At 43.1% G+C, this 9,377-nt stretch overlaps 1 protein-coding gene and 1 long non-coding RNA gene across 2 annotated transcripts in view; both read right to left on the reverse strand.

The window, feature by feature from the left end:
• LOC118084441 (rho GTPase-activating protein 20) overlaps nt 1–987 on the reverse strand; it is a 97,568-nt gene extending 96,581 nt beyond the window's left edge. The window contains exon 1 of the mRNA XM_060270634.1: nt 975–987. The gene's annotated coding sequence lies outside the window, so the exon portion shown is untranslated. The remainder of the gene's footprint in view (nt 1–974) is intronic.
• A 707-nt stretch (nt 988–1,694) lies between these two features.
• LOC132591527 (uncharacterized) lies at nt 1,695–6,625 on the reverse strand. The gene is made up of 3 exons (XR_009557028.1): nt 6,521–6,625; nt 5,393–5,505; nt 1,695–2,091 (listed from the first exon to the last, which is right to left on the reverse strand). It is a non-coding gene; the product is annotated as an uncharacterized LOC132591527 (long non-coding RNA).
• Nucleotides 6,626–9,377: the final 2,752 nt, after the last annotated feature.

The raw sequence follows: 9,377 nt of genomic DNA on the forward strand, positions 1-9,377 counted from the left end.
TTGTTCCGTTCCTAGAAAGCATGGGTCTGAACAGTTTTCCCCTTGCCCTGTTCCTTTCCTAGGGAAAACCTGCTCTTTAACTTTAATCTTGAGTGCTAAAAGTTGGGTTTCCCCAGGGGAAAGTGACAGAGCAAGTGAAAGTCTGGTTGAGTCCAGTATTTGTGGCACCAGTATATGAAAATGCCTGACTCAAATTTAAGACTATATAGAACCTTTATTCTCAATAACGATGGAACTCACAAGTGGATAATACTTTAATAAATTTTTATTATTCATAAAAGGGGATTTTGTATGAATGCTTTAGTGTTGCTTTAAAGCTGCTCTAGATCCTTGCACTTTTGACCTTCTAGGCTGTGAAGCTATAGAGATTGAATTTTTAAAATCTTTGTTTTCTTACATTTTGTTATGTTTGCACTTTTAAACAATTCAATATTTTTTAAAAAGAAAGAAAGAAAACACACACTGCATCTGGGGCTGCTTCCTAAAGCTTAGGCTTCAAATCTCAAACTGGGCTGATGAAAGTGTTGCAGGGGAGCTTAGTGGGCACCTTGGAAACTTAAGAGACCACGTTGGCAAAGACAGATGTGGGGACTGCTGAGCTAGGAAGCCCAATGTTAGGTAGCACCCCCCAGCCATATCTGGCACAGGTTTAATCCTTAGCATAGCACTGGCAGCTGAAAGTATCTCAGACTGCTATGTAAATATGTGGGGCAGGGAGGAAGGAGGTAGACTGAGGATAGAACACCCCCCCCAACCAAAGCATTCTCTTGAGTTGAGTGCAGAAGTGACATTCAAACCCAGGTCTTTGTGGCTCATCACGGCTCACATTCTGAGCCCCCAGATTCCACAAAGTTTCTTCTTGTAGATTCTTTTCTTTTTCTTTTCCCTGATCCATAAGATTGAACTCTGTTTTAAATTGTTTGAATTCCCCCCAAAGTATGCTTTTATCGGTTTCAACATGCTTTCATACTTACTGTTTTGCTGGTCTTATGCTGTATTTCTGTTTTAATGATATTGTTTCTTGCTTTTACGTTGTACACTGAAAAATTATATATAGTGTGTGTGTGTGTGTGTGTGTGTGTGTGTGTGTGTGTATACACTAAGCAGTTTATAAAATCATTTAAAATAAAATACATGGATGAAAGTTCACATTAAAGGATCCTGAAGCAAACACCTTACTAGACTCAGCAGGCATATTTCAACTAAAGCATAACCTAGGAATCCTAATAAATTTATTAGGGATGGGTAGGGGTGGGAGGGAGGGTGGGTGGGAATTCTCAGTGACAACATTAGTTTTTAGTTTTTTTACAGCTATGTAGGTGAGACAGGTGCAAGAGCCCCAAGAGAACAAAAAGTTGGCAACTCAAGTAGACAAGAAGGAGCCAAACGTGGGGTTTTTTTCCTTACTGTGTCTCTAGCTGGTCCTGCCTTGAGTTCTTCTCTGCCTCCTTCTCCTCATGGGGCGCTACCCTCCCTGCTTGCTTCCCCATAAGAACTACCTCTCTTCCCTCAGCCACTATATCCTTTTGTGACACCAGCCTGCCAACTTCAATGGGTTTCATTTATTCATGAATTTCACACTATTTCACACATCACATTTGTGCACACCCATTAGCCTCAGCCACAGTCAAGACCTCCTATTCACACACACACACACACACACACACACACACACACACAAGCCAGCCAATATCTGTGGAGGACATCAACAGGTACATTCCCTCATCGTTCTCCATCCATTCACAAATGTGCCCTGACTCCAACCCACAAATACTCACCAGCTCCCAAAGACAAACACCAGACTGCTTCAGCCTTACAGCATCTATTAGCTTCTGAATGTGAATTCCACCAGCTTCCACCCACCAACATCTGCCAGCTTCCACAAGGTCCGCCGCTAGACACCAACCAGCCTCTGACACTGGGTATCAGCCCCCTTCAAGCTGCGGTCCCTCTCAGCAAGTGAACTTGCCTTATTATCGCTCCACAGCATCCCACAGCCAGATAATCATCTCTGTCCATCTGCAAATTCACCTCCTGCAGGTGGAATAAGACTGGGCAATGCTGCATGTCACAGCTGCTGCCCTCTGTGCTCTGTTGAGGGAAGAAGAAAAGGCCCACCTTTATATCCACTTAACCGCCATGTACTTTTGTGATGTCACAGGTACTCTGTAGCCAATGGCAACAGCTGGAGATGCATCATCACAGTCTCCTCAGACCCCACAATTGTGGGTGCCCCTCAGCAGGGATTTGTTTATTTGTTTATTATTTAAAAAATATTTATAGACTACCCTTCATCTGTACTGATAACCAGGGAGGGCCATGCCATAAAACTGTTGCAGGGGACCTTTTCCACCTGTAGGGGACCCCCTTCCTTTTAAGGGCAGCATGGAGTGGGGAGGGTCAGAGGCAGAGGGGAGAAACTGGACGTCTCTCCAATTATTGAGAACAGTGAGCATGCAAAGACACCAAAAGAAGCTAAACAGAGGGGAAGGCTAAAATACTAGTTGCACATTGAAACAAAACAAACACCCTTAAAAGAACACGTCTCCAGAGCGCTCTTTCATCCAAAGGAAGTAAACAGGATAGTATTGCCCCTAGAACAACCAGCAGTCTGAGGGAGCAGGGAGTGAAGGCTCCTTGCAGCTGTGGGCTGGAGAGCTAATACTGCCTCCCTCCCTGTTCTTCCCTTTGTCTTGTGAAGGAGCAAATGTACAATGAGGGTGTCCTTCCTTTTTCATTTGGATTTTTGAATTTATATTTCTTTTATAATGCATACAGAAGGAAACAAAAGTCCAGTAATGTACATGTTATGTACATAATTTCAACACAGATAAAATCTGAAGAGAGAGAAAGATGAAAAGTCAGGGAACCAAGCAGAAATCCAATTATTTATTATTCAGAGGAAAGAGGTTGTAATAGAAGGGTGATGAGGGAAAGAAAGAAACTTATAAGACTGTTGAGATCATGAATACTCTATTGGATCAACCAGAGTATATACGTGGTCTACTTCAGAGCTGGAATCTCACACCACTTGTAGAGTTGGGGTGACAGGTAACTATATATTTAGGTACTTCCCCCCCCCCCGCCAAATTCCTCTATAACCAGGCTTTGGCCTTTAACTGGTTGTGGCTTTTTTTAGAAGTGGGCAGGAAGTTTTAAATGTATTCCCCCCCCCTACTTGGGGCTCACAAACTCTTCCACTTGTTACACATCTAGAAAGCATAGGTCCGAGCCATTTCCCCCTTGCCCCACTCCTTTCCAATGGAAAATTCATTCTTTAGTGATAGATCAGGGGGGAAATGGCAATCCAGGGAAAGAAAACCTAAATTGCCGTTTGCTCCAATTGAGCACTAAAGAGCAGTTTTCCCAGTCGTGAAGCAGTTGAACAAGAGGAAGTGTGGATAAGTCCTTGGTTTTAATGTATATATGGGCTTATCCACAGTTGTTGTTTTTCCAATCAAGCAGTGCATAAATTTGATGAAATAAATCCTGCAGTAAGGAAATTAGGGACATCTGGGAAATGCCTTTAGGCCCATCTTCTCAGAGCATCCATAAATTCCCCATAACACTGATTTTGAAATTTGGGCATCTCTTCAACAGTCACACCCTCTTGGTTCTTGTAATGATGAGCAGGTCAGAGGAGCTGAACTCGAAACAGCTTTATTAATGAACTGAGTACAACAAGCCTCCCCTTTAGTTTCTACCTCACTTCGCCCTGCCTCCTCCTTCTTTGACTGCCTATGCCCAGAGCCGTAGCTAGGTGATCTTGCGCCCCTGGCAGAACCGTCCAGATTGTATCCCCTAGCCACGGACAAATTAGCTCTTCTTTCTGCCTCTCCTCCACCCACCCCCTTCCACCCATTCAATTCACCCTCTATTAAAAATCTTTTCTTATGAGGCAATAATCAATATTTTTCTTTATATACATATTTATGGACATATTTTAAGCGGATTTTGCACCCCCCCTGTTTGCGCCCCTGACGGGGGCCTGCCTCGCTACTAGGGGGCCCACCCCCTAGCTACAGCCCTGCCTATGCCTACTGCTGTGTGCTCAGCTATGGGCAAAAATACATGCTATCTTTTGAAGGTCTTCTTCTTCACCCATTATTGGACCCATAGCTGCCAAGTTTTCGCTTTTCTCGCGAGAAAGCCTATTCAGCATAAGGGGAAATCCCTGTAAAAAAGGGATAACTTGGCAGCTATGATTGGACCTTGCATGGTGAAGTCCTGCTTAAACCTTTCCATAGTTATGCTGCCTTGCCACTGAGGGCTTGTCCACACTTCCACTAGGAAGTGCCTAGGAAGCACAGCTCTGAGCTGTTCCTTGCTTGTCCCATGCTTTCTAGGTATTGCCTTTGGCCCACCAATTTCTCCCAGGAAACCCTCTCTTTGGTGTTAAATTGGTGATTGCCATTTGTTCCAATTTACCACCAAAGAGAGGGTTTCCTGGGGGAAAGCAGCATGGCAAATAGGAATGTGAATGAGCCATGGGTTTCAACTCCCCTAGGGCCATGGGCCATTCTATCTTTCATAGTCTTCTCACCTTGTTTCCCTTGCTGACTCCATTCCTGGTGCATTGTTTGATGAGCAGGTCAGTGGAATTGAATCAGAAATAATTTTAATAAAGAACAGTACACAACAGCCCCTTTCATCAGGAAAGCACATTTATGTATTCTGGTCAGTTCAGGATGTTAAGAACATCCGAAGAGTCTGCTGAAACAGGCCAACGATGGCACATGTAGTCCTGCATCCTGTTCTCACAGTGGCCAACAAGATGCATGTGAGAAACAGACAAGCAGAGCCTGAGTACAAGAGCAACTCTGTCCTGTGGCTTCCAGCAACTGTCATAATGGACAGCCTGATGAGGCTGTCGGCCCAGTGTATGGCAGCTGTGCAAAGGGGAATATTCCGCTCATCCAAATTAAACCATCAAAGTTGTCACCAACAGGAGAAGTGGAATTTTTGTTGAACCTGTCATCCATAAGGCTAGTGCAAGACCTCAGCTTGACCACACAACTGGTAAGAACCATTTATGAAGGAACCCAACAGCTGGCTATTTGAGTCAAAAACAACTCCAGATAGGGTAGGAGGGATCTGAATATACAGGATAGGGGGAATTGGGTTGAATAAGCATTTTCAAAGACTGTGGTTGGGTGAAGAGATGCTGGGACAATGGGGTAGCAGAAGATGGTTATGGAGAGGATGAAACAGTCAAGATGACATTTATTTGTGTGTGTGTGTGTGTGTGTGTGTGTGTGTTCTGGTGGAAAGTTCTCATAGACTCCTTGTCCTGCAATGTATTACAGAATAAAGTCTGACCAATTGGGAAATTGGTGTGAGATTTTATACTGAACCACCAAGAGAAAATTATCCCATGCAGAGACGCTCCTACCTTCTATTTCAGAACCCAACTCTTCACCAGACTTCTCAGACTAGAGCTCTAAAAGCACACAGATGCTCCTTTTAATGTGACATGACAATGGTTACACATATTGTGGAACAGATCTAAAAGGGTAAAAGAGAGGAGAGACAATGGAAGGGGGACTGGTTACCATTCTAAACTCCCCCCTCCATTCTTTTTTATGGCTGCATCATATTAATGATTGTGAACATGGAATCTGAGGGTGATAGTTATTCTGGTGATAAACCCATAGCTGCCAAGTTTTCCCTTTTCTCGCGAGGAAGCCTATTCAGCATAAGGGAAAATCCCTTTAAAAAGGGGATAACTTGGCAGCTATGGATAAACCATGGAGAGTAAGTTTAAGGTTGTGTACTATTGAAGAATATATCATGCTAGGGGGGAGGGAAACATGGCAAAGACCCACGGATATTTTAGATGATAGAAAACCCTGGTAATGTCATCCAGATGTTACATTCATCTCATTGTGGGTGTAGACAGGATGTGCTTCCTTGGGCTTATAGCCTGAAGCTGCTAAGTAATTGTGGGTGTGGGCATCATAAAATCCTCAAGAACTGAGCCGAGATACACAATATACAAACTTCTCAGCATCTGACAGCACCAGTGGAACTAAGGTGATGTAATGCGGCTATTTGCCCTGGGCACATTTTGAACAGGGTGCAAAACAAGCATCCAAGATAATGTGTTGGGTAAGCAGTAAAAATATTGTTATATTTTCTAACATTTTCCTTTCCAGTATAAAATAATTAAGCATATTTTCCAGATACTTTTGAAGCATTAAGACTACAAAACCCATGTTGCTGTGTGCAGTCTGCAGCAAAATATGAACGTGCAAGTATTTATGCAGCCTTGAGACTACAGTATTATTAATATTACCCATCCTGGGGCAATCCCAGTCAGATAGGCGAGGTGCTGCTGCTGCTGCTAGAATCGTAGAATTGTAGAGTTGGAAGGGACAAGGATCATGTAGTTCAACCTCCTGCAGTGCTGCAATGTCAGCTAAAGCATCCATAACAGATGACCATCCAACCTCTGCTTATAAACAAAGGAGACCCCAACCACCTTCCAAGGGAGTCTGTCCCAGAGTCAAACAGCTCTTACCGTCAGAAAATTCTTCCTGATGCTTAGTCAGAACCTTCTTGTTACTTGAAGCCATTGGTTCAGGTCCTACCTTCTGGAGCCAGAGAAAACAAGCTTGCTCCATCTTCTATGAGATAGTCCTTCAGATATTTGAAGATGGGTATCAAATCTCCTCTCAGTCTCCTCTAATCCATACTAAACATACCCAACTCCCTCAACAACACCTCATAAGGCTTGCTTTCCAGACCCTTGATAATCTTGACTGCTCTCCTATGCACACATTCCAGCTTGTCAATATCCTCCTTAAATGACGGAGCCCAAACCAAGGCAGAAGAGAGCAGCAATATGACTTCCTTTGATTGGGACACTATACTTCTATTGATGCAGCCTAGAAATAGCATTAGCTTTCTTTGCTGCTGTATCAGGTCCTAGGGCAGGTTACAACAATTAAAAAATTTAAACAGTTCATGCATTGCATGTTTCACTACAAACAGAGAGGCTTACCTGATGTAAGCAAGTGTTTTTATTGGAAGAATGAGAGCACAGGTGATATAAAATATCTCTCAGATCAGCCATAGCCAGCCTCTGTAAATCCTTTGATCCACTCTCTTCCCTGGCAACCAAGCTGCAACCAGTCTGAACCAGGACTCAACACTGTGATCTGTAAACAAGTTTGGACTAGAGGTGGTTTTTGTAGTGTTGCAGGGGTTTGTTTTGTTTCTAAAGTGTACTGGCTGCACAAATTGAACTAGAAAATATATTATGTTCTGATGGACCTAGAAATAAACTGTTTCCAGCAACATTTTGATGTGGAATGAGAGAAGAATGTTTTAATATGTCTTTGCTGCAGGATTGCATTAATATTGCTGCATGCGTTCCCACCCCCTTTTGAGTGCTAAGAGACTCCAGGGGTACTATGGTTCTGTTTCCTTGGAATGAAAGTCAATGGAGATTGTGAGATCATTAGTATTTATGGTTTTATTTACATACATATAAAACCTGAGCATAGATGGAGGGACTCACATCATTAACACTCAAACAGATCTTTCTTCCCCATTTGGTTTCCACAGAATCCTCAAGCCACAGCTTTGGGTCCAGCCCAGAGAAGAGGAGCCTCTGTAATTCCAGTTTCCAGCAGTAGCCCCAAATTCTCTCACGCTATTGTTCTCCATCCTAGGTTGATGTAGCTCCAACCAGGTGAGGTGGGTAAAGGCCCACCCATTTGTTTCTATGGCAACCTCTTTGGACAGGTAGACATTGGCAGTACTTAATTGGCCAGCCAAGGCCAGTACCTTAACAAACATAATGATCTGGCTGGTTCAACAGATTTCCTGTTATACTGTCTACCCTCATAGGTACAGAATCACAGGGTTGGAAGGGGCCCCATGGGCATTGTCTAGACCAGGCATCCCCAAATTTCGGCCCTCCAGATGTTTTGGACTACAATTCCCATCATCCCTGACCATTGGTCCTGTTAGCTAGGGATCATGGGAGTTGTAGGCCAAAACATCTGGAAGGCCACAGTTTGGGGATGCCTGGTCTAGACAGACCCTCTTCCCAAACCTACAACAATATTATTGCTTTTTAATCAATTTTTATTGAAATTTCTCAAATAAGAAATACATAATAACAAACACAGCATACAAAACAAAACTTTACTGTGAACTTAGTATCAGAACTACCTGTTGATGCATCAAACTAACAAACAAACCAGAGGACACGATGATAAGGAGACACAGCAACCTGGAACATCAAATTCCAAATCTACTTTGTAGATTTTTACATTAAAGGTCAGAAGTGTTTAGGTATTATACTAGTCCTTAACGGACTATGAAGATCTGGAAGGACGACTCTTCGCTGTTGACGCAAATCAAATTCAATAGATGGAGACCAATATTATTTAAACAATTTGTTTTGCTCCTGCTATGATTAATATAACAATGCTTCCTAATGCTATATTTTCTACATGTATGGAAGGAACAAGGCAGGGTAGGACGCCCTTGGAAGGTAATAGAGCGAATAATACAAGAGTTCTTAGGATCCAGGCTCAATTCCGCTTGCATCCCTGAGTCATAGCCATTCTCTTGTTTGCAAATGAGAAACCTTGCAATGTGATCAAATATTTCATGGTTGATGGTGCCTTTGCTGCTAAACATCCTCTACTGTCATTGGATGGCCTCTAGGCAGCAAAGCCAGGCCGGAGTGACCTTCCATCCTGTAGACACTTAAATCTTATTGATTTCAGTCTCCTATTTAAGCCATCACCCCAAGGCACCCTGCCATGTGAGGAACCTGGTTTCCAAACAATACTGGAGCGCTGGGGTGCCCCCTCCCCGCTGCCATGGAAGACTGTTTTCTTCAAATGAACATTTCTCTGCCTGCAAGCGGTGCATGCCATCCTCCTCTCCAGCTCTCTCAGCCTTGGCTTCTTTTCTTTGTCTATTTTTGACTCAAGCAATAGAGATGTGGCTGCCCTGACATTTTGACAACAGCAGGACTTTAGAAATGAAAGATTCCACCGTCTTTTTGATTGGTTTGTTTTTAGCTTCTTTATGCTTCATCCCCTATCTGTGGAACTCAATGAAGTGCTCTTCCGAGGACGGACTATTATTTTATCTGTCCTGAATCTCCCAACGTTCAGCTTCATTGGATGTCCACGAGTTCTAGTGTTACAAAATAGGGGGAAAACAACACCATTTCTCTATCCACTTTCTCCATGCCGTGCATAATTGTAAAAACTTTCATAATGTTGCCTCTTACTTGCCTTTTCTTTAAACTAAAAAGTCCCAAATGCTGCAGCCTTTCATCACAGGGCAAGAGCTCCACTCCTTGATAATTTTGGTGGCTCTTTTCTAAACCTCTTCCATCTCTACAACAG

This window comes from Zootoca vivipara, chromosome Z, assembly GCF_963506605.1.
Source record: "Zootoca vivipara chromosome Z, rZooViv1.1, whole genome shotgun sequence".
Classification (NCBI taxonomy): Eukaryota; Metazoa; Chordata; class Lepidosauria; order Squamata; family Lacertidae; genus Zootoca; species Zootoca vivipara.